The sequence below is a fragment of the Equus caballus genome, chromosome 14 (assembly GCF_041296265.1).
Source record: "Equus caballus isolate H_3958 breed thoroughbred chromosome 14, TB-T2T, whole genome shotgun sequence".
Lineage (NCBI taxonomy): Eukaryota > Metazoa > Chordata > Mammalia > Perissodactyla > Equidae > Equus > Equus caballus.
The window spans coordinates 58,818,518-58,844,317 of NC_091697.1; the positions used below are offsets into that span (position 1 = coordinate 58,818,518).

Sequence of the window (25,800 nt, forward strand, 5' to 3'; positions counted from 1 at the left end):
TTTCAATTGTTATGTCCTTTTTTTTCTTTTTTAATTACATCAGCATTATATATGTAACACGTATTCCTTGTAGAAAAATAAGAAAATATTGAAAATCACCCATAATTCTACCAAAAGTAAAACCACTATTTGTCTATGAATGTCCAGAATGTTTCCAGGCTTATACACAGGTAAAAATACCATTAGCCCACATCTCACCTTGGTACCCATCTGCTAGGCACTCACCATATACCAGAGCCTGTGCTGGGGCCTTTAGATGTATAAATCCCCCGAAACCCTCACTGCTCTGTGAGGCAGGTGTTATCATGCCCATTTTACAGGCAGGAAGCAGAGGCTTAGGGAGATGATGACATCACTTGCCTGAGTTCCCATACCAGTTAAGAGGCTGATCTGGATTTCAACCCTCCAGGCTGAGCCTAAAGCTGCTTTCCTTGCAAGTTTTGTAAGCTTTTCCCATTTCTTTCTTTCTTTTTTTTGCTTAGCAATATATGCAAACATCTTTCTTGTCAACATACACCTAGGTCATTGTGCTGCATGACATGCCCTTGAGGGATGCGCCAGGTTTTAAATGACCAATTCCTTTTTGTTGGGTTTTCCAATATTTCCTTTTTTTCTATTATAAACAATGCAGTTATAAACATCTTTGTACATACACCTTTGCACAAATGTGATTATTTTCCTAGGATAAATTCTGGAAAGTGGAATTGCTTGGTCAAAGGCTACACACATTTCTAAAAGCTGCCCCTCTTCCAGTCACATCAGGAGTACACCCGGCTGCACATTCCCTCACATCCATTACTTACTGAGTATTTTCAGTTTTTAAAATTTGGACTGCAATTTAACACAGAATCAGAGAACCCCCATGCTGGAAGATCTGGTATATTCTTCTAGATCTAGAACCAAACCATCCTTGCCTAAATATAAAAAAAGACCTAGAGACCCTGCTGAGGCCTGGCCCGACCACAGCAGGCTGGGCAGAACCTCCAGAGGGAGCGAGGAAGGGGAGAGGCCTGCAAGGAGGCAAGGAAGACAGGGCAGGAGGGCCAGGCTGTGGGCTGGGGGGAGTTTGCCATGTTTTCCCAAGGGAAGCACTGTCTCCCTCGCTCTGAGGACCTCACCCCACCTCTGATGATCCACTCCTTGATACTGAGCTGTCCTCACCGCCGCCAGTGCCCACACTCCATCCAGGAAGCCAACACGAGTCCCCCGGACCTTCATGTTATCCAGTTGCCAACGCTTTCAGTACTCTGGCTTCCCGGAATACCTCCCAAGGCTTTTTAAGTTGAGAAGTCCCAAACTAGACACAGTCTTATTGTTTTCTTACCTTGATGTTGTTTTCCTCCAACAGGTTGCAAACGCTGGCACCTGGAGAAAAGAAGGAAAGTAAATGACTGAGGCAGAGCATGGAGGGTGGGCCTTCGGGCAAAGCAAGCCTGGCTGGAGAGTGAGTGACAAGTGCTCATCGACTGCGAGTTCTTCAGAAGCCAGAGAGGTGAGAGTTGACTGCAGGCAGGTCCAGGGCAGACACAGGGACTGTGACCTCCGCACAGGGGCACTCTCTACTCGGGGCATTACTTTCTCACTTGGCCTGTTAATGCTCCTATGCTGGCAGAAACCCCAGTGCTCTTTCCACCTTGCCTCAAGGCCTTGTATAAACAGTAAGTGGTCTTTTCATATGTTTTTATTCAGACATCCATTCACTGGATATTTATGGAGCAGCTACTACATGCCAGGCACTGACCTTGGGTTCTTGGCGATACAGCAGTAGACAAAACAGACAAAACCCTTGCCTCATGGAGCAGCTTTGCAACAACCAAAGAAAGAAAGGAATAAAATATACAGTAGTCAGAAGATGTCAGTGCTCTGGAGGAAAAATACAGCAGGAATAGGGGAAGAGAGTGTTGGAGCAAGAGGTGGGAAGCAGTGCTGAAATGCTAAATAGCATGGCCAGGGAAGTCCACACATCTGAGAAGGTGAATTGTGAACAAAGATCTGAAAGAAATGAGGACATGAACCCTGAGAATTAATGGGGAAGAAGCTTTCTAGGTGGAGAGAACAGCATGTGCAAAGGTTCGGAGGTGAGAGTCTGCCTGACATGGTAAAGATCAGTGGGGAGATCAGTAGAATGAGTGAAGGGGAAGTAAGAGAGGGGATCAGAGAGGCAGTGAGAGGTTCCAGAGTGCGCAGAGCATTAAAGGAGGGCCCTTGTATGAACTTGAGCTTTGACTCAAATGGGAGCCACTGGAGAATTCTACAAAGAGAAGTGATATGATGTGTCACTTCTGGATGTGTATTGAGAATAAATTGGGGAGCATAGGTAGAACCAGGCAGGAGGCTACTGCAGAAATCCCAGAAAGAGACAATGGTCACTTGTCTAGAGAGATAGCATGGAGGTTTTGCGATATGGTTGGATTCTAGAAAGTAGAGCCAACAGGATTTGCTGATGGATTGGAAGTGGGAGCAAATTGGAGGACAGCATTGTCTTTATCTGATTGCAGAAGCCTGCTAATGGAGCATGTCTGGGGTAAGAGAAGGAACTCAGTTTTGGACATTTTAAGTTTGAGATGCCTTTTAGATACTCAAGTACAGAGGCCTGTAGGCAGGTGGATAGATGAGTCTGGAGTTCAGGGGAGACATCCAGGCTGGAAATAAAGACTTGCCAGTGCTCAGCATGTAGCTCTTTAAAGCCATGACATAGGATTAGATCACTAAGGGGGTGATTGTCAACTGAGAAGCTGTCCAAGGACTGAGCCCCATTCAATTGCTTAGCAAAAGAGACTGAAAAGGAGTAGCAAGTACAGTAAGAGGGAAACCAGGAGAAAGGGTTTCAAGGAGGATGGAGCAATCCGCTGTGACAGGTCAAGTCATATGAGGACAGAAAATTACTAATTGGATTTAGCATCTTGGAGTCACAGGTGATCTTGGTTAAGGGCAGATTCAGTGGGGTGGCTGGGATGAGAAGCTGATTGGAATGGGTTCCAAAGAGAAGAGCTGAAGTCGTGAGCTGGGGGACAGGGGGCTGCAGCAGCAGGAGCGTTGGGAGCGAAGGGGTAGGGGCTGAAGATAAACTGCTTCTACCTTCACTTCACTCGTTCACAAAATGTAAAGCACAAAGCTGGCACTTCCATAACACCTGTAAATGGCAGCCATTGTCACCAAGCTGGACCAGGTTCTCCAGGTTGCTGGGCTTCATCCAATTCTGGCCCCATGAGCTGGCTATCTGCCTGTTTCTAGACTCCCGTGAGATTGGTCTTGTGTTCTCACTGTCACGTGTAGCCTTAGGATCCATACCCAAAGCTTGGGACTGCTGAGCAAGTCCTCCATTCCTTACAAACCAAGATCCCACCTGGGCCCCTTCTCCCGAGGAGAAGGCAGAGGGAGCAAGGCAGGCAGGGGCCCTGTTCTCAGGGAGCTTGTCTTCTGGTGGAGGAGACAATCACCAAGGAAATAGATGAGCAGGCAGGTCACTTCAGATGCAGACAAGTGCAAGGAAGATGAAAAAATGGGGTGAAAGAGGGAGAAAATGTGGGAGGGGCCTTCTTCAGCTAGGGCGGGTGGTCAGCTGGCCTCTCTGGAGATGGCATTTAAGATGGGACCTGGACGATGACACCTGGCTAATTCTCCTCAAGCTAGCTCCTACCCCACTACTCTCAGGCTTTGGAGTCTCCCGAGGCTGGGTGGGGCCTGGGGCCATCTAAGTACAGGGCCAGAAGGAGACACTCTCCTTCTCTTCTCTCTCTAATGTATATTGCGGGCAATTTTTCTTCACGATTACAAAAGACATGCATTTTCACTGAAGGAATTAGAAAATACTGAAAACAGAAGAAAACAAGTCACTTACAATTCCACTGCCCAGAGATAACTACTGTTGATATTTGATATGCATCTTTCTAGACATTCTTCTATGCATATATGGACATATTTTTAAAAAATGAGATCATGTTGTAAATTCTGTTTTGTGTACGTTGTTTCAGTCAAGAATTTTGACTAAATCTATTAGGACTCTTCTCATTTAATTTTCTTCTGCATGATGATTTTTAATGGCTGCACAGTATTCCATTGAATGCAAACTTTCACTATATTTTATTTAATCCATAAACATTCGCCATTTTGATTGTTTCCAAGTGACTGCTACTATGAGTAAATGCTATAATGAGCAATCTTGTATATTTTTTTCTTAGTGAAGGAGGCTGATTGTTTCCTTGTGTTAAAACAAAGTGCCACTGCCCAACGGGAGTGCCACAGGTCTCACGGCATCAGGAGGCAGCCTGAGGCTGAGGGCAGTGGAAGGGCAGGGCTGAGCCGTGAACCCAAGAAGCCCCGAGTTCACTCAGATGCCAGAAGCTGATTCAATCCTCTGACATACCCTGGTCCTGGAGTTTTCCTCCCTTGAGGGCCTGAGCAGTAGGAAAAAAATAGGTCCCTCCCATAAACCCAGTGAAATCCAAAGGGAGTCCCCACCTCAGCTAGGAAGAGGGTGCCACTCTCTGACCCAACCACAGAGAGCACCCCCATCCGCCCTTGAAAACCCCTTAGGGAAGCTCCTCCCTCCATCCTTCCCTGGGGAAATAGCCCAGTGGTCAGGCATTTAGCCTCTTTGGGACAAGGCTGCTGGGGAGTCCTCAGGAAGCAGAGGGTTCTACAGAAACAGCAGCTCCTCTCTTATCTCTGACCCAGCCTTGCTCCTGAATCCTTGAATTCTCCAGAGGGACTGGCAGGGACAGTCTACGCTCCCCGTGAGAGGAGTGTCCTGAGGGGCAGTTAGTTCTGGGGTGAGGTGAAAGAAGCACAAGCCCAGGAGGCCACCTGGCTCTGGCACCTTCCAGCCTCATCTTGAGCAAATGCCTTCGCCTGTGGAATGTAAGCTCCAGGAGGGAGGGACTTGGATCCGTTTTGTTTAGTGTTATATTTGTAACATTTAGCACGTAGTAGGGGCTCAATAAATGCTATGCCAGGTCAATGCATGAGCCTTTCTGAGCCTCAGTTGGCTTGTCTGTAAAATGGGGATAATAACACCTATGTCACAGGCTTATTGTGAGGACTAAATAAAACATGGGTAAAATACTTAACACAGTGTCTGGTGTTCAACAAACCCTAGACTCCAAAGCCTTGGAGAGTTGCTTCCCCCATGCCCCACACCCCATGGCAGGGACAGGAAGCTCTGCAGTTTCCCCTTGTTAGACAGAAGTAGTTTGCCTCCACTCTGCTCACCATTGCACCCCAAACATGCCTTGGGTGTGGTACACATCACTCTGTGTGTGTGCTTGTCCAACTCCTCTGTTAGGCTTCAGAGCAGCTTAAGGACAAGACTTTTGCCTCTCTATCCTCTGTGCCTCTGAACAACACTATGAAGTAAGCAAGGTCATTATCTCCACTCTACAGATAAGGAAACTGAGGCTCAGAATGGTTAGGTGCCTTACCCTAGTCACACAGCTGAGGAGTGGGAGAGCAAGATCTAAACCTCTTTCTGTTTTCTGGGCCCCTGCTCTCTTCTAGGTGATTCTCTTGCAAATGGGATTCAGGAGTGAGGAGGAAGCAAGCCAGTTCCCACATCCCTGAGGGAAAAGGCAGGCAGAACTCCAAGAGGAAGGAAGTCATCAGGGAGTCGGTGGGGCACTGGTAGTCACCTGACCCCCACATCATCTTCCCGTGGATCATCACGCATGCAGCAGCTGCAACCCCCAGAGGCTTGTGGTCTGGCTGGTCTGGGACAGGCGGATGCAAAGGTGGGGATCCCCAGGCTGCCTCTATCAATGTGGAGCCCAGCCAGCAAGGGGAATCGGGTTTCCTCAGCCCAGAGTTAATGGCCATGGCCCCAGCAGCAGGAGTAGTGGCTGCAGGGCACCTGCTCAGGACTGGCCTATCTCCAGCTACAGGGCAGGAAGTGCTCCCCACCAGATCACAAGCATCTTGATTTACTCATCTCTATGATCCCAGTATCCTGCTGAATGAGTGAGAACTCCTGCCCCCAGCACTAGGGAGTGAGGGACAGAAGGCAACTAGACCTAAGCAAGGGACACAGAGGGAGGAAACAAGGCACCAGGTAGGAGGGTTTTCAATGACCAAGAATGGCCTCTATCTCCTCTCCCCGCATTACATTTTATGTTTCTGGAGGGCAGGTCCATGGCTGATTCATCTGTGTCTCTACCACACCCAGTAGATTACTTTGCAGAAAATTAATACTCAGTAAGTGTAGTTTATTGGAGGTGTAACTGGAAGCCAGTACATAGGATGACAGATGGCCTCTGCTTTTCAAGCCTGGGTCATCTGGGAAAGGGGTAGTCCAGTCCTGCTGGTCTAGTGTCCTGACCAGGATGGCCTTGGGAAGGGGGAGGGACTCTTCACCTGGCGCATTCACAGAACGTGCCCTCCTCCCCAAACCCCACCCAGGCAACTAACTCTCCCTTCCTTAGCCAATGAGAGACCATTTAGGGGAAACCTCCTAGATTTAGGTGTCTCCCTGGTGATAGAAATAGACTGGGTGTGCGGTGTAACATCTTTTTCCTTGGGAATCTGGGAGGTCTGTGAGCCAAGAAAAAGAAAAATTCAGAGCAATTCCCTCTTTATTAAGAGTAAATCTGCCGCTTTTGCCTGAATGGTCAGATCAGCAGATTCTTCTTCCACCTGCCATCCTCACAGCAGACATGTACTGCATGGCTACAAATATTCCTGATGTCATATATTTAAAATAACTCCTTCTTGTTTGTCTATCAGTGTAAACTGTGCCTCCCTAGGCAGGTGTGCTATGAGCCAGCCTTGTCTCTGCAAAGCCAAACTTAGTATGTGTTTATCACCTGCACATCTGTATAGCTTTAAGCTTCTGGCTGAGGGTACCCAGACCCTGGAGTAGGATACCCTGGAGACCAGTTATCACACATGTCCATCCATGTAGCCCTAAATTAAGTCTATAGAATTACGTCTAAACTTCTCAGACAGCAGCCAAAGGCTTCCAGGCCCACTCCACCTGTCCACACCCCTCATCATCTTGCACTTGGCTTACCTAACACTGTGGCTCAAGAGAGATGCAATTGCCTGAACCAGCTGACTTTGGCCTAAGCCAGTGGTTCTCAAAGTATGGTTCCCAGACCAGCAGCATCAGTAGTACTTGGGTCTTGTCAGAAATGCAGATTCTCAGGCCCTGCCCCAGACCTACTGAATTAGGACCTCTGGGCTGGGCCCTAGCCATCGTGTTTTCACAAGTCCTCCAGGTGAGTCTGACATGCGCTATAGCTTGAGAACCACCTGGTTATGCCATTCCCTGAGCCTGGGCTGCCCTTGTCAGGCCTTTTCACGCTATTGTCTTCTCAAACCACCTTTCAAAGTTCAGCTCAATACCAGTCATTTCAGGAAGCTCTCCTAGTCCTCTGCGCACCTGCGAAGGCCTCTTCGTGGAACCCACAGCCCCTTTGCCATCCCCCTCCCCATTCGGGTGAAAGGGCTTCATTTCTGCTTCTCTTTGCAGCACGTGTTTTCTGCTTCATTTTAGAGAACTGTGAGCATTTGTTAACTGCCTCCCAGACTGATTCCACTCTAACACACACACAAACGTTACTCTGGAAACACCTTGGGGAGTAAAGGCCATGTCTTACTTCACTCACTCTGTCAACAAACATCTACTCAGGGCTGCTATATGTGGCAGGACCTGTGCTAGGCACTGGGGCTTCAGAGATGAAAGGTATGATCCTATCCTCCAGCAACACAGAATCATAAAATATGTACTTTTTTGGTGTCTGGTTTCTTTCACTCTACAAGTCTGTGAGATTCATCTATGTTGTTATGTGTCGCCATAGTTTGTTCCTTTTTAAAATTGCTGTGGTGTTTTCCATTGTATGGCTATGATACAATTTATTTGTCCATTCTATTGTGGATGGATATTTGGGTTGTTTCCAGTTTGGGATGTCTATGGATAAAGATACTACAAACACTGGTGGATACATGTACTCATTCCTCTTGAGTGTATACCCAGAAGTGGAACTGATGGTTTATGGGACAGGTCTAATCTTGGCTTTAGTAGATATTGCTAAACAGTTTCCAAAGTGATTATACCAATTTACACTCCTGCCAGCAATGAATGAGGGTTTGCCACTATTTGGTATTATCAATCTTTTAACTTTTGGTCCTTTGGATGAGTATATAAGGGTATCTTATTAGTTTTAATTTGCTTATTGGCTATTTAGATATCTACTTTTGAGATATTCCTGTTCAAGACTCTTGCCTATTTTGTCTGTCTTTTTCATACTGACTTGCAGGAGTCCTTTGTACATTCTGGATACAAGTCCTCTATCGGGTATGTTACCGAAGATCTCAGTCTGTGGCTTACTTTTTCACTCCTTTAATAGTAACTTTTGATGAACAAAAGTTCATGCAAGTTCAATTTATCTATCTTTTCATCTACGACTAGTGCTTTTTGTATCCTGTTTAAGAAATCTTTATTTTACTATCAAGAAATCTAGTGAACATAGAAATAATAACAAAAATTACAAATATTAAAAAACCCAAAAAGTGAAGGAGAAAGTTAGATGGTGCGTGTGAGAGGACAGCCTCTGATCATGAGGGTGTGCCCACTTGATGAGCCTGGGCTTGGCTTTATGACATGATGTGGGTGAGAGGTGAGCTTCTGACCAATTCAACAAGGGTGTGCTGTGCCCAGTTAGAATAAGGTGCTGTGCCAGGTGCTAGGGATGGCTCTGTGGGGGCAGGGGCATGGTGGCTGAAGAGAAGGACCACCCCTTTTCATGTGTGTTAAAGTGGGTCCAGTCCTGAAGACCCTGAAGACGCCCCCTAGTCCAGGCTCTGCTCCTCCTCCTCTGTGCCAGAGCCTACAAAGAGAGCAGTGTTGACACTTGTCCAGCTGGCTCAAGAAGGGGAAATTCTCCCCTCCTTGAGTCACCACAGACAGGAGGAGCTTCACATAACAAGCACGGGACTACAGATGATCACAACGCTTGTTTCACTATGCTGCCTCACTTCCAAAATCCCCTGCGATGCTTTCAGATGAAGCCTAGATCCAAAAACTTTCCCCATGTTTCCCCCAGTGTGAACAGAACAACACCCAGGGAATCACAAGGTGCCTTGTAAAATTGACTTCCCCAAAGAAAATAAAAGAGATCTCAGGCTCAAAGTTACGAGTATACAGTCCGGAGTGACTAAACCCCCACCTTTTATGCTGGGGGGTGGTGGTAGCAGGCTGATGGCCCCTGTCACCTTGTCAAGAGGACTCCAACCCACCAGATGGACACAAGTTGTCTTCTGCCTCCTCCAGCAGAAAGCCAGCTCCAGTGTCCACGGGACAGTTTTCTCCCCATACAGCTTCATGGAAATACACTGCACATGGTCTTGGGAGCTCAGCGATGTGGTGCACAAGTTCCCAACATGACTGCTGACAGAAGCACACCTTCTCTCTAGGGCAGGGCAGTAACCACAGCCAGGTGACAGACATTCATTTCTGATAAGTTCACATTACTGCTCTTGGGGAAAACCACAAAGTGATCTCTAGTAGCACCCAGGTTCTCGGTTTGAACTGTTGCCCACCCCTCACCGCTACCTCTTCCCATTTACCATCCTCTCATAAGAACTCACAACTCCAGGGCAGGGTCCACGGGGTCCTTGAAATCCACAAATGGTATGCAAAATTTTGGATGCTTGTACATTTTTCTGGGGAAAGGGCCCATCTATTTCCTTGGATTCTGGAAGGGGTATATGACCTCAAAAAGGCTAAGAACGACTAGACCAGGCCCTCTTTAAATAGAGTGCACCAGTTTGATAAAGTTAATTTACACTAATGAGTTATGCATCTTTAGCTAACTGCACTTCCAAAATATCATCTGGGGAAGGAGAATGCTTAACTAAAAATATATTCCTAATGGCAAAATTGAGATACAGTTAAAACCTGAGGGGAGAGGATGACGTTAAAGCAGAAAGGCCTTCTTGCTATCCTTTAAGCTATGCCCACTGGTGCATAAGACCAGTTTTTCTGTGTAGACGGCTTTTCGGAGGCTACTGGAGTGGGGACGGGAGTTGGCAACTAGGATGTCTCAAAAGAGACATGGGCACTTCTCAGATAAAGCCCAGCCCCACAGGTTTAAGAAACCCTCAAGGCCACTGAGGCTGCTAAGACTTTAAGAAAGAAGGGAAGATTTCCACCATGACTTAGGGGCCCCGGAACCTTGTTCCTACCATCATATCAGATCTCAAATGGGAAGACTGTAACTGATCATATTCTCCCTCCTTTAAGGGCCAAACCCCCAGAAGACCTATATCTGCTGTATCCTGGGTCCCTGCTCTTGCTGGTGATACACAATTGCCCTTATGGGGAGCAATCTGAGGCCTCCTTTTTCCTCCCACTGCACCAGGCTCTTCCTCCTCTGCTCTCTTTCCCAGATTCCTGACCAAGCCAGGGCCCTGCCTCCCCCACCCCCCAACCCCCCGTCAGGAGGAAGTGATTCTGCAAGGCCTCCTAGGGACTCCCAGGGCTGGCTCAGGCATCAGATGGTTAAATAAGTGGGATTTTTTTCAGTGTTTTCAGAAACTGTTGTTTAAAAAAATGTAACCATCCAAACTGTTTACGTAACCCTTGGGAAGTCTCAACAGATATGGTTCCCTATTTAAATTGTGGCCAGGACTTAAAAAACTAAAGTAGAGGGGTTGTCAAAATCGGAGAGGCTGTCACGTTAAGGTTCTGTGCTTTCGTAACCAAGTTCAATATTTTACTCTAATTTGAGAAGCTTCTTCTTATGCACTTTCTCCCTTTTCTAGTTTTCCTTTCCTTTGTTGTTCACTGTTATGCACCATATACTCTTGATGTTTTCTGGGAATATCAGAACTGTCGCCCTGAAATGGAGACCAGAATCTGCCCAGAACTCAGGTTGTTAGGGGTTTTTAGAATGACTATGCTGGGATTCACTTAAAAGCCTAGGAACCATGCTCATAGATATTCCATGCTTACAGGGTAACATGGCTCCCTTCTCCCCCTCCACATACCTGCGGGGTCTGTTCTTTCTCTTCTGTCGTCCTCCTTGGAGGTGGGTGTCAGACCACAAGGTCCAACTCTAAGGGGTTCAGCTCTCTGGATCTGTGCCAACTGAATCCATATGGTCCCTAACCCATAAATTCTGATTGCAGGGGAATGCAAAGGTCCTGGGAAGCAATCACAGTGTGAAGGTGATGATCTGGGTGTCTTTCTAGAATCACCCTGAGGTCTCCAATACTCAGTGCCAGCAATCCAACTAGAATCCAGCTCTTGTAGGAAAACATCCTCTTTTTTATTAGAAGGGCCATTCTTCTTTGGGTTAAAACAGTGGTTTTGATCACAGACTTTTCTGGTAACAAAGAATCTGATGAGAACTATGCCTCCACCAAATGCACAATTTGATGCCACTTGAAGGAGGAGGGTGAGTTCACAGCTCCTGAAGATGAGCCTGTGGACCCAGAGATAAGAACTCAGGCCTACGATGGGCTTCCTGACACTACAAAGCCTCTAAGAATTCCTAACGACTGCCAAACCAGCACCAACAGCCAAGGCCTCAGCTGAGAACCTCCTTGCTTCCCCTTGCACTGAACACCCTAACAGAGAAGATAGAGTCACATGGCCTTCACACATTGATGAGAAAACTCTAGGGTTTCCCCTGAGGGCTCAACAGCTTAGAGGGGTTGAGGGAATAGTGGAGGGTGTGGCCACCCCAGCCCTACCCTCTTTCGGCTGAGGGACAGCAGCCAAGGGACATCTAAAGGAGGGTGGAGAGTCTGGGCCAGCAGTTCTTCTGCTCTGTTCTCTTCACCCACCCTCATCCCCACCAAGCCCTAATGTTAGCTCTACTATGCCCACCCCGGAAACCCTCGGTGACGTCCCACAGGTCCCCTCCCAGGGAAGTTCTTTAACTGGGGGGTGTGAGAAAGAGGAAGAGGAAAAATATTTCCATCCCTCCCAACTCCCTCCACTCCATGAACACCCAATTAGAAAATGATTACTCAACCGACCTGGAGATGTCATCCCAGGTATCATAATGGCTCTTCTTACACCCATAAGGAGAACGAATGATGAAGAAAAGCAAAATCCCAACTCATAAAAATGTGGTTGAAAAAGGGAAGCTCCCCAAAAGTTCCCATCTGTTGACCAGAGGCAATAAAATAATGACTTAAAAAAACCTTTGGGGTCTTTCCACATCATGGAGGAAAATATAAACAGAGGAAGACATGCCCTAGTCTTAAAACTCCGAGTTGGTACCAAACTAGGTGATTCCCAACAACAGTAAACACCTTCTTCCCAGCACCCTCTGCCCACCTTGCCCCGCCCATATGAGGTCCCAGACAATTCAACAAACTTTTATTGACCACTGACTGTGTGCATCCAACCATTCTATGAACTGGAGCTCTGCAACGTCGAGGTGCTTTTAGAGAAGCAGGGAAACAGTTCAGTCAACGCTTACTGTGTACAGTAGACTCCCTTATCTGCTGTTCCACTTTCCCAAGTTCCAGTTATCCACGGTCACCTCGGTCCGAAAATATTAAGTGGAAAACTCCAGAAATAAACAATTCATAAGTTCTAAATTGCATGCCACTCTGAGTAGCGTGATCAAATCTCGCGTTGTCCTGCTCTGTCCCGAAGGGGGCATGAATCATCCTTTTGTTCAGTGTATCTACTCTATATGCCTGTACCCACTACCCGCAGGTTAGTCACTGAGTAGCCTTCTCTGTCATCAGATGACTGTGGGTACCGCAGTGCTTGTGTTCAAGTAACCCTTATTTTACTTAATAATGGTCCCAAAGTGCAAGAGTAGTGATGCTGGCAATTCAGATATACCAAAGAGAAGCCATAAAGTACTTCCTTTAAGTGAAAAGCTGAAGGATCGCAACTTAATAAGGAAAGAAAAAAAATCATAGGCTGAGGTTCCTAAGATCTATGGTAACTTTCATTATAGTATATTGTTATAATTATTCTATTTTATTATTAGGTATTGTTGCTAATCTCTTACTATGTCTAGTATATAAATCAAACTTTATCATATGTATGTATGTATAGGAAAAAACATAGCATATGTAGGGTTCGGTACTACCCACGATTCAGGCATCCACCAGGAGTCTTGGAATGTACCCCCCACAGATAAGGGGGGACTACTAAACTTACATGGTGCTAGGTTTTGAGGTTTGAGGGGACAAGAATCTGAGAAAAGAGCAGCTAAGAATACTCCAACCTGGGAAGTACTAATTCACAAATAACACCTCAGGTGCAAGGAGCGATTAATTCTGCACGGTAGGATCAGGGAAGGTGACCCAGAGAGGTGACATTTAAGTTGGGCTTTGAAAATGTATTAGGAGTTTGATGGGTAGAGCTGGGAAGGAGTGGCATTCCAGGCAGAAAAAACTGGGTCAGGGTTGGGGGTGGTATGGACAGTTGGTCATGTGGGGTGTGGCATGTAGTCAGGCCACTGGCACCAGAGCATGGTGTCTGGGAGCAGGAAAAGGGGAAATAAAAGGCAGCCCGCAGTTTACAACAGCCATGGACAAGTGCCATTCAGAGAACATGCTGCACAGAGTGACAGGATCTGCTGTACCATTCAAGTCAAGGCCACATCGCCTCCTGGGAAGCTCCCAGCCAATGGCAGACTATGGCCGGGTGCTAGGGCCTGTCCATTTCTGCCCACAGTGGGACTCTTCTAACGGGCAATCTCTGTGCTGGAGCTCCCCATTGGGCTGGTTGCGATGTTCTCAAATCTGCACCACAGTCAGAGGATCTTCCTACCCAATCCTCCTTCCTGCCCCTTCTCCTTTCCCAGGAGTTAGACCTCAGTTGCAGTCTGAAGGCTGCCTTCTCCCTGCCTACTCCTGCTCCCTTCCCTTTATCTTTCACAGGTATTACCCCCCAATAAATCTCCTGCACTTTGAATTCCGTCTTGGTATCTGCCTCCCAGAGGACCCAAACTGAGAAGGATCCTGGATGAATGCTCAGTGTCTGGACTCTGTCCTGTTGGCAGTGAGGAACCACTGAGGTCTTTAAACAGGGGAAGCCACGATCAGATCTGAATTTTGTGAAAGTAATCCAGCAGCAAAGGAAGGAATGAACCAGTGGGGAGAAAAGGAGTGGTGAAAGGACCATTTAAAAGGACACTGCATTTATTGGTACAAGGTTTTGACAAGAGGCAACTGGCAGCATGTATAATTTACTATGTACGTACTCTTTAGCTCAATGATCCCAATTTTAGAAATCCTATAGACACACTGGCACAAATGCATAAAAGTATTACGATGAGGATGTTAACAGTAGCCTCATATATATTAGCATGGCACTGGCACATTCACCTGTAGGAAGAAAGACAAAAAAATGGTACAGCCGTGCAGTGGAATCACATCACACAGCCTCTAAAAAGAATCCAGTAGGTCTCTTTGTACTGTCTTAGAAAGAGGTACACAACATATCACTATTTGTAAAAAACCAGTTGTTGAAAAAGTATACAGCATGATCCAATTTTCAGCAACAAAATTGTGCATATGTATATCTTTTACATTTTTTGTATAAATAAGTCTGGAAGGAGATACATCAACTGTTGACAGAGGTTACTTCTTGGGGTGGTAGGGCTTTCATTTTTTACTTTATGTGTTTTTACAGTAGTAATGGAGAGATTCTGGCTTTTTTTTTTGGTATTTTTCTGTATTTTCCAATATTTTAGATGATGAACATGGTTCATTTCTCTTATCAGAAAACAAAATTTTAATTTAAAAAGCTCCATGTCTACTTGAGGAAAATTTAAAAATTCTTCATATCACCTTTCCAGAAAAAAAAAATAACAAAAAGCTCCTGGGATAGTCAAGAAGTCTGTCAATGGCCTAGTCTAGGTAAACAGGAATTAAAGATAAGCTGGAATAGAGCTGAACACAGGGTAGTGAAGACAAAAGTTCCAGAAGAAGCCCAGAGTGCTATCCTGGGTAGCCGGTAGATGACCTACAGAGGAGGAGAGGGTGGGGGAAGGAGCAGGAGGGGTATGTGCTGAGTGTGCTGGCCTTCAGGAGGCTCAGGCCAGGACAGGTGGTGTTAATGAGAGGTGATGCTGGCTCCTGTCCCACAGCTCAGGAGAGTAGCTGGGGCTAGAAACTCATGACCTACAGAAGATTCGAAACCCACCAACAGCACTCACCAATGGAAACAGTGAAATCATAAAAAAAAAAAAAAAACTCTAGAAAAATATTGGTGAATATTTATTCAATTTGAATGGGAAAAACTTTAAATATGAGAGCAAATAGTATTTAATAGTCTGAAAATTTTAACATTAAAAATAAACACCTATCCTTTGGGGGCTGGCCTGGTGGCACAGCGGTTAAGTTCGCATGTTCCACTTCGGCGGCCCAGGGTTCACCAGTTCAGATCCCGGGTGCAGACATGGCACCGCTTGGTAAGCCATGCTGTGGTAGGCGTCCCACATATAAAGTGGAGGAAGATGGGCATGGATGTTAGCTCAGGGCCAGTCTTCCTCAGTAAAAAGAGGAGGATTGGCAACAGATGTTAGCTCAGGGCTACTCTTCATCAATAAATAAATAAATAAACACCTATCCTTTAAAAACAAACTTCATAAACAAAATCAAAAGGCAAGCAAAAATGGGGAGAATCTTCACAATATTTACAGAGAGGAAATATCCTTCATATGTAAAAATCAGATTGATGATGGAAAAAAATACTGCAGAAGAAAAACAGAGCATTTTGTATTAGTTAGAATTTGGTTCAGTTACATATAACAGAAAACAACAGTGGTTTAAACAAGATGGAAGTTTATTTCTCTCTCACATTAAAAAAAAAAAATGTCCAGAAGTTGTCAGTCCAGGGCTGGTATGGTAGCTCCAGGAGTCATTAGGGACCTAGGCGTTTTCTACCTCATTCTACCCCAGCCCTAGGGTACAGCTCTCATGGTCCATGTTTGTTGCTAGAGCTCTAGTCATCGTGCCCTCATTTAAGGAATAAGGATGGAGAAAGGGAGGGTGGGTAGAAGGGCACACCCCCCTCCCTTTAAGGAAACTTCTTGGCAGTCCCACATGATACTTTCACTTACATCTCATTGGTCAGAACTCAGTCACATGGCCATACTTAGCTGCAAGAGAACCTGGGAAACATAGACTTTTAGTTGGGTGGCAAAGGGCTCAGCTAAAAAATTGATTTTGTTACTAAGAAAGGGGTGGGGAACAGATATTGGAAAGCAACTAGCAGTTTCTAACATACATGTGAACAGAATCATCAAAACAATACAAATGTAAAAGATTTTAAATGGGTCAACCTTACTAATAATCAAATAACTGTAAAAGAGCCCTCTTATATAGTCTCCTCAGCTAAGATCTTTAAAGGCTAGCCAGACAAGCCGTCAAGAGGACAGTCAGGCACTAATTGTCTTAACACCCTCCACACAGCTGCCCACAGATAGAGTCCCAGGGTGAGGGCCCTTGACACCTGCTGAACAGCTCCTGGCCCTTCTCCCCAGAGTCTCCCTCCAATTCCAAGTGACGTCAGACCCTGTAAACACTGGGAAGTGGAGAAAATTCTGCACCCAGGGCTTCTCTAACTAAACTATGGCTACAATTAAATTTTAGGTGTTTTTTTGAAAGTTCCTTAAAAAGTAATATCCTCATACAAACTGAATCAGCAGTTTCAGAACTAGAAAGAACCTCTGCCCTGGGTTGGGGTGTCACAAACTGAGCAGGAAAACTGGCCACTAAAATAAGGACCAGTGTCAGGAAGAATTAGGCAATCTCGTTAACTCTTTTGGCAATTTCAGAACCTTACTTCAGGCTCCAGAGGACTGTCATGTCAATGCTGCCATCCCTCAGAAGGCACAGAAGACACGACAGGTGTGGACTCTGAAGTTTTCTGAAGTTCTTAGGCCTATTTTTAATAGTTACTATGCCTTTTCTCCATCTCAGACTGTCACCAGTCACTTCTCACAATTTACTTGAAAGCCAGCTTTTAGCATCCACTTCTAATTTTTGTTATTTTTAAACAGTTATGGATTGGGAAACAAAATACAAGAGCAAAAAGATATTTAGTGGAGTCTCGGGGAGGTGGTCTTTAGTGCATGGGAAGCAACATAATATAATGACTAAACATACACATGCTCTGTCGCATGTATCAGGAACACCTGGATTTGAGTCCTACTTCTACCATTTACCAGCTGTGTGTCCTTGGACAAGCGATTACACTTCTCTGAGCCTCACGTGCCTTGTGTTACAATGGGGATAGTATAGTGCTTATGTCATAAAGTTTATCCTACTGTCAGGGTCCTGTAGGAAACAGAAGCATCCTCAAACTGGAAGGGTTTAAGGAAATCAACAAGGGATAGTGGAGCACTTTAGGCCTAGCAACAGCGGGGAGCTGTTCCCACCTCTAGCCTGAAGGTGTGAAGGAAGGGAAGAGGTATGGAAACCCAGTGAAGGCAGCTGTTGGAATGGGTGTCTGGCAGGAGCTGTGGCCTCTAGTAGAGGGTGCAGTTGGCCTATAGTGACCCAATGGGGACCCAGCGGAATAAATTCTTGATCTAATTTTCCTGTGTCTCCTGCTCTGCTGCCAGTACTCCCCATCGGCCAAACCTAGCCAGAAGCCAGAGGCAAGGTAGATGGTGATACAGTGCGTACGGTTCAGCCTCAGGGCACAGAGCAGATGAGAGGGTAGAGAGTAGATCTAGAGGGGCCAATGGAAGAGCTTTTGGGAAAACTGAACAAAAGAGAGAAAGTGATGAGCTTAGCACAGTGCCTTGGACATAGTAAGTCCACAAGTCCTCAATAAATGTTAATTAATTTTGGACTTTGCTCTTCTCTCTCCCTTTCTCTCACTCTTTCTTGCTGTCTTTTTTGCTTACTGCTTACTTCCTGGTTTTCAACCGGTCACGCGAATGGCTGAGGTGACTTCCAAGTAATTAAGGTTGTTAGCTATACTGGAGGGACTTGTGGGAGTAACGAGCATGTAAAAAAGATAACCAGGGGGCTGAGGAAAAGAGAGGGAAACAAAAGAAGGGAGAAAGTAAGAGGAAAGGATGGGAGAAAGATGTCTGTTCCCTATCAGGCTGGAATGGACACAGGATTATCTTACTTTATGATCAAATTATGCATTTACTGGGACGTGATAACAGTGTCTTTGTAATTTTACAGCCTAGCGAGACTTGTAAAGGTCTTCCTGCCTTAAACACAAAACCTTGTTCTCACTTCCAGAATAATAGGTTTTACCTCAGTGCTCCCTTCCCTCCAAAAAGCAAGTAGTCAAACGAGTTCACATGGATATTCAAATACTTGCATGCTCCCGTCCAGGTGCCAGTTCAGGTGAATCTTCTATTCTGATTTGGGAAATGGCTGCGTGGAGCGAGCTGGTCCTCCCATGGGATGACTCCCAGTGAGAAGTGAGGTCCAGAGAGTGGTCTGAACTCGTGAACCTCAGCATCCTTTCCTCAAGCCTTTGCCTGCTGCTAACTTGGCCCCTTAGGAATCTGTCTTAACTCCATAAGCTATTCTCGAGTGTCTGGTACAGGTTCCAGAGCACAGCATTCTCAGCTACCTGTTCAGCCTCCAGATTCCTTCTTGCATTCACTCACCCTCCCCTCCAGGCCTTTGCACAGGCCACTCTCTCTGCCTGGAACATATACTCTGTCTTTTTCACCTGGCTAACCTCACCTGATCCTTCAAGACTCCTCAGGTGTCATCTCCTCCAAGGGGCCTCATTCGACAGTGTCTCCTCCCCTCCATGTCCACGGGCATTGGGAAGCCCCTCTGCATCCTCCCAATAGCGCTCTTTGATTCTCTCACCCACAGCATTTGTCCTGTCTTGGTTACCTGTCCTAACTCTCCCAACAGACTGAACACCTCTTGAGAAGGTACCTTGACATATTCATCTTGGTTTCACCACTATCCAGGAGAGTGCCTGGCACACAGAGGTCAATAAAGGTTTACTGAATGAACCTTTAGGGCATGATTCAGAAAATAAGAAAAGAAGCGTCAGAAATCCCAAGGCATCAACCAAGCTATATGTTCTAGAACATTCTTCCTCTCCTCCTGTCACCCTGGCTCTCCTGCCCCAACAGCAGTCAGGACAGGTAACCTTATGACTGTTTACGTGCTCTTTCGTCAATCTTCTTTTTTTTCAGGTATGCTCTTACTGCCACTTCCTCAGACGCTTTCCCTGACCACCCAATCCAAAGTGACCTCAGTCACTTGATTATACATCAGTGTATTTTAATTTGCTACACAGCACTTATTGCTAGTGTTAACATTTTCTCTCTGTGTTTGTTTAATTATTTTTTCTCTCCACCACTAGACTGTAGGCTCCATGTGAGCAGGGACCTTGTCTGTTCACGGTTGTATGCCCTGCACCTAGCACAGAGTGTGCCACACAGCAAAGTGTTTATTAAATATTTGTTAAATGAATCCATGCTATTGTTACTGCATTCTAATTTGATGTATGTCTTCTGTCTTTGCCGTTGGATTAGGTACTCCAGAGAAACTCAGAAGGGTCTCCCTCATGGCATTGGAAAGTAGGAGGGCGACCTCAGTTCCCTTCCTAGGCCAAGGTGGGGTATGCTGCCTGCCTACAGCTCCCTTGAGGCCAGGCACTGAGGAATCTCAGCTCATGTGTCTGCAGTTCCCAGATGCTGGAAATGCTCCTCCAGCTTTCTGTGAGAGCAGCTGTAGCTGCCCATTGCCCAGAATGACAGAGGAAAAGTGCCAGGGCTCCTAGCTGGCGTGACACCCAGCAGGAAGCAGGCACAGTGGCCAGCACACTGAGGAGAGAGGTCTTCCTTTCCCCATATCACCACCCCGAGACTGCACGTAGCTGCCCAGCCGGGTCCAGAAACTGGCCCTGCCCCACATAGCTGGGCAGCATGGCTCTCTGGCTCTGCTGTGGAACAGGGCTAGCCTTGAGAAGGTGTGGCCTCGCTCCTGCCCCTCCCAGGTCTGTAGAAATTGCTCTGCCAGCCCAGTGGAGGAGCAGGCCTGAAGTCTCTCACCAGCCCTGGCCCTTCCTTGAAGTCCTCTAGTTTACTGGAAATCATAAACCTGTGAGAGACAGCCTTTATCACGCCCTGAACAGTGCACTCTTAATATTTAACAACAGATGCTGAAACAACCAGGGACGCTGGCCTCCTGGTTACTCCCAGTTACTGATATTTGCACCTGGTAACTGAGGTCAGATTTGCTTCTCTTAAGTCATATGATTTGCCTCAAGGCAGGAAGGTTCAGGGGCCACTTGTTGCAAAGGGACCCCGAGGTGATCACAGAAACGCTGCAAACCAGCTTCAGCAGCAAAGGCTGTGCTTTCCAGGGAACCAGCCCTGGGAGCACGAAGCTCAGCTGGCAGCTGGTAAATGACCCAAGTAGGGCCTAATCCCCAACAGTTCACTCAGAGCAAGTTTAGGACACCTTCTTCCCTCTAAGACACCTGCTGAATGAAGCCACTTTGAATCCTTTCTGGAATAGGGTGGGACATTAATTAATTAACAAACTAATTAAGCATATTGAATAGGCCACCCAGAAGATCCTGGTCACTTAAAGTTCTCCAAATCACCGTATAGGCCCCACCCTATCCAGGCACCTAATCTTGCTCCAAGCTTTGCTTGACCTCAGGTATTTATCTCCTGGTTGTCATGGAAGCTGTCCAGATAAACAGCAACTCAGCCAAGCTGGCTCCTCTGCCAGCCTTGAATCCTTCTGAGAGCAGTGGAGCTCCCTGGTGGCCACTGGTGGCCCTGCCTGCTGGGCTGGAGGCAGCTCTACATCAGCTCATGTCTGAGATCTCTTTCACCTGGCTTTTTGAGGCACACAGTAGGTGCTAAATAAAAGCTTGTTGAATGAAGGCAACCCCAGGGGGTATGTTAGTCAGGCTTCAAGGTCCCTAGATAACCACTCAGTGGCTGCTCATGGCTGGAGCAGATCTATCCCTCCCCATCACCCCAGTCACCCCTGGGACTGCAGGCCAGGCTGAACATGGCCACTCAGCTCCTCAAGTGATCCAGCTGGCCCACAGACCAATTCCCCTGCTCCTGGGCCAGGTGGGTGCAGACCTGTGAGGAAGGAGCCTGCTGTGGTCAGGCAGCTTGGGTGGAGAGCAGGCGGGGATGGTATCTGGCTGCACCTGCACTGGATGCCACACACCACAGTCAGAATGGCAGAAGGCCCCACCCGCATGCCAGTGCAACATCGCCCTCACTGTCCGCGTGTCTACTTGAGGACTGAGCATACTCTCAAACCGGGTTCCGAACCACTCTCGAAGGATGGACAGATGGCCTTAAGGGGACACTGCAAGGGGACTAAGGAAGAAGTCACTGTTCCTGCAGACCCTGAAATGGCTACCAAAGGAAGATCCGCAATGTTCTTAGGAAAGTTCCTAAAGTAGGACAGACTTTCCCCTCAGGGACACACAGCTCAGTCCAGAAAGGGGGTTACGGGATAAACTAGATTACCTGACCTCTCAGGGCCGCCAAGGTCACCCACTGCCCTGTTTAAGGAGGCAGCAGGGGGCTGAGTTTGGGCTCTGGACTGGACCTGTGAAGGCCGGGTCTGCAGCAGGAAAGCAGTGTAGCCTTAGGTATCGTTTAGCTTCTGCGTTTCTTCATTTGGTTGTTATGTGAATTAAACTGGAGAATATGTGTACAACTTTTAGTATAGCAAACCCGCAATACATTTTATCTATTTAACTATTTTTTCTTTCAAGAACACCGAACTAAACAGAAAAGAAATGGAAATAAATGGAATGGCGTTACACATCAGCAGAAACTTAATTCTCTATCCTGGATAACACAAATGACTGCAAATAGCAATATAGCAAAGAGAGGTTTGAGCTCTCTGGCTCAATCCTTCTAGGCTCCTGAGTCACGGCAGATGCACAGCCTGCATGAGGCTGAGCCACACATGAAAGCTGTTTCCACCCACAGAGTGGTGGAGCCCACTGACATGCTTAATAACAATGACAAGGATGACAAAAATAGCTACCATGGGCCATGCACATGCTAAGGGGTTCACACAGGTTATTTTGTTTAATTCATACTGTAAATCTGTGAGGTAGGTATAGTTGTTCCCATTTTACAGATATAGAAACTGAGAGTTGAAGAGGCTCAATAATTTCATGAGCACCCCCTACCCACTCCACCCCACCCCAACACATACATACACACACACAAAGAAGCAGAGCCGGGATTCAAACCCAGGCTTAACTGACTGTGGACTTCTCTACCGTGCTATATCACTGAAGCAAAATTCTAAGTGCTGTCCATTTCCTGGGAAAGACTTCCCACATGGGAAGTCTTTAAATCTACTTTGCCAGAAGCAAGGGCCATCACTGTGTATCTAAGACCAGTGGCAACTGTCCTCAGGTGACAGGGTGACCAGGGCAGCTGGAAAGGGCATCAGCCACCCCTGCCCCAGAGGGCAAAAGTCAGGTTTCTTTTTCTAAATGGGCTTAGGGAGACTCCTCCCACACGCAGGTCCCAGGCCTGAGCCACAGAGTCCTGCCACAGGAGTGAGGGCCCAGCTTTGCTCAGGATGGAGAGTTCTAGAGTACCCACCTGCCACGTGCATGCTTGTCTCAGCCCCCTCCCCACTCCAGGCCAGGTTCCTGAGATACCCCAGGGGTGGACCGCAGGACCTGGCCAGCACCAGGCGTGGGTTGGGGAAAGGAGGACTGGAAGCACACCACCCTCAGGCCCCTCTACCTCTCAAAAACAAAGAGGGATGCCCCTCCCTGAGGGCCTCTTAATGCCTAGGATTGAGGGTCCTGTGTGTTGAGGAGCCCTATCCCCCAATCCCCTACAAAAGCCAGATCCAGCTGCCAAAGGGCTATGCTCTGACACAATCCTCCGTGTATATTAACATTTTCTCCCAGAGACCAAAAGGAATCCTGGGGAGAGAGCACTGGCCTGGGACTCCATGAGCCCTGGCTCCCATTCCAGGCTTTGCCTCTAACTCTCCACATGACCTTAAGCAAGTCACTTAACCTCCCTGGTCTAGGCTTTCCTTCCTGTTAAATGGGAATAATTACACATACTCACCACCGCAGCTGACGTTCACCGAGGTTCCACTCTGAGCCGGGCCCTACGCAGGATGCATCATCACATTGATTCTCAGAGTGCCCGTTGAGGTAGGTAGGTATCATTTTCAGTCCTATTTTCAGATGAGGAAACTGTGAACGAACAGGGAAATTAGGGGACCTGCCCACAGTCACACAGTTAATAAAGGTGGACCTGGCTCTCAGTACCCTGTCTGTTTTTCCAAGCTCTTAACCACTGTGACATACGGAGCTATTTTATAAAGATCAAGGACAGATGTAGAAGTGTTTTGAAAGCAAAAAAAAGCAGGGGGGGGAGGGTTGAATAATACAAATATAAACCTCGACCCCCTGGACATGACTTAAGGAACATTCCTAATCCCTTTAAGAACATTCTGTGGAAACTGTTCAAAGAATCAGAGACCTCCAAGATGGGAAAGACCCTCAGTATGTCATTTTTTCCCTTTCTCCCTCCTTTCCTTTGGGCAGGAATGCTATGACTAGCCAAATTCTACATGTAAGACCAGAGAGGTCAAGCAAGGGTGACTATCGTAGGCCCTCAGCTGGCAGGTGAGGAGGGAGACAGAACCGGCCTCCTGGCTCCTGGAGGGGGGAGGTAAGGGGGGCAGTGATGATAAAAGGCCCACTTGTGTCAGGGCAGAGCCCCTCCAACCAAAATTTGAACATTTTAACGTAATATCCAAGTACATCTTTCCTAACCTTAAAAACATTTTATTTCATGACAAAGTGGGACGATATTCAGTTCTAAATGTAGTTGGTCCTCCCTCTCTCCTCACAAAGCTCTGTATCAGACAGGGCTGAGAGTGGCAGACAACAGAACTAATGGTGCTTAACACTGCCGGAAAAGGGACTAGATAGATGGAAACTGAGTAGATCAAGACTTTCTGGGAGGGCCACAGATTTACAGGCCAACCAGCCAGGAACAATGCCTCAAGCACACCTTAGGGCCAGGCCAAGAACAAAGTCCTATCTTCCTATGGCAGCCATCAAGGCTGCGCCGCCAGCCCCTCCTCCCCTGCAGCCTCTGCTCCTCCCACTCTCCTCCTGGCTCCCTGAGGTGCTGGCCTCCTTGCCCTCCCCAAACAACCCCTTCTCGCTGTGAACTTGCTGTTCCCTCTGCCTGATCACATTCACACTGCTTGCTTCCTGGCTTCGCCCAGGTTTCTGATCGAATACGCCCTCCTCAGAGAAGTCTTCCTGGACTGCCCTGCCACTCTATCCTCTCCCCCTGCTTCAGTCTTCCTCATAGCACCTACTGCTCCCTGACATCGTACTGAGCATTTTCTATCTCCCAGACGGGACCGTAAGCTCCATGAGGGCAGGAACTTGGGTTGTTTTGTTTGTTGCTGTAAGCGCATGGCCCAGAGCAGGGCCTGGTACATTTTAGGAGCTTCACTATTTGCTGAATACTCTGTGAAGGAATGAACGAAGGAACAAATGGAAAACTCCAGTACACACCGAGTCCTCACGTTCTCCAGCTGCACTGGAGGATTAGGGCAGGAACAAGAGTCAACTTGTGCCACGGCTGCGGCTGTGCTGTCAACCCTGCCCCGATTGCGATCAGCCCTGCGGCTCCCACTTTGGAGGGAAGACTTGTCCAGGGACCTACAGCTCTAAAACTCCCCTGACAGACCCTGGAGCTCTTAGACCTTGTCTGGACTGTTGCCGTGCAGACCATGGAGGCCTGGTCAGGTTCCTGCCCCTGCTTTCCCTAAGCCCCAGATAGGTTGAGAAGTGACTAACCAAAGTCCCTGTTCCCCTCCTAACCGGTTCAGCCCAGGGAGTGACACTGACAAACAGTTGCTCAGTCATGTATAGACCCACAGGGTCACACGAGGTCAGAGCTGGGTGAAGCCTTGGTGATCCAAAGACCAACCTGTGCTCTGCAGATAACACAGGCCAGGGCAGGGGAGAGCGTGTGTGTGGACTCCGAGGTCTGGCAGAGCCAACCTCCACCAGACATGTGACCTTGGAGAATTACTGGAAAAGATAATATTTGAAAAGCACTGCTTTTCTCAGGTGTAAAATGGAAATAAAAGACTCTACTTTAAACAGGAAGCTTGACCTCTTGTTCAAAAGTCTTTATTTCCTAATCTTTATGGTGTTAAAGTCAAACTCCTTGACTTGATAGTTCAATCCCACTAGCACCCAAATCAAAAACCCCACCGACCCCTTGTGATCCCTCCGGACTCCTCCCCACACTCCTGCTCCTTCTCACACCCCTGTGCCCGGAACCATCACTGCCTTCTTTTCTTCCACCCCAGCTTACTACAGCCCTAAAGGCAGGCCTCACAGAGTCCTCCCTGACTCGGGCTTTTCTGGGCCCTCACACTGGACACTCAGTGGTGTAAATGGTGTGTGTTAATAGGCAGGAGCAAAGTTTTGACTCTCCAACCAGAACGTGGGATCCTTGAGGGCAACTGTTTCTTCTCTTATGATGTCTCCCCACACTAAGCATTAAATAATACATAAAAATTCCTGCTGACTGATTCACCTGAAGTTAGAATTCAGCTAAAATGCCCCCAAATACTTCCTCTACTTCCCAAGGGAAGGAAAATGAAGATATAGAAATAAATTAAATTGAAGACAAACTCAAATCACTCCTATTTCTGTGTGCCTGGTCTGTGTGGAAAAAAAAATCATCTCTATCTCCAACCCAGACTTGATGAGTAGAGGAACTCCCTAAAAACAATACATAGAATAAATCACAAGGACTAGCCTCACTTAAAAATTTCAGGAAGGAAAACACAGTTAAACTGAAAACTGTTAACTGATATTTTAAA

General features: G+C 47.0%; 2 long non-coding RNA genes across 13 annotated transcripts in view; one reads left to right on the plus strand and one right to left on the minus strand.

Annotated features, from left to right (window-relative positions):
• The window catches only part of LOC102147598 (uncharacterized), a 60,184-nt gene that overhangs the window by 18,386 nt on the left and 15,998 nt on the right, over positions 1-25,800 (minus strand). For 3 of the 12 annotated variants that reach the window (XR_011425076.1, XR_002799657.2, XR_011425078.1), the window contains 2 exons: positions 23,001-23,131; positions 1,325-1,365 (listed from right to left, as the gene is read on the minus strand). The exons of 1 other annotated variant lie outside the window; for it this stretch is intronic. This is a non-coding gene — a long non-coding RNA (uncharacterized lncRNA). Of the gene's footprint in view, positions 1-1,324; positions 1,366-22,997; positions 23,132-25,800 lie in introns of those variants that run through there. 8 more of the 12 variants (XR_011425072.1, XR_011425075.1, XR_002799659.2 and 5 more) reach the window with 5 other exon arrangements.
• Positions 1,349-7,924, plus strand: LOC111767817 (uncharacterized). The gene is made up of 2 exons (XR_002799662.2): positions 1,349-1,492; positions 5,497-7,924. It is a non-coding gene; the product is annotated as an uncharacterized lncRNA (long non-coding RNA).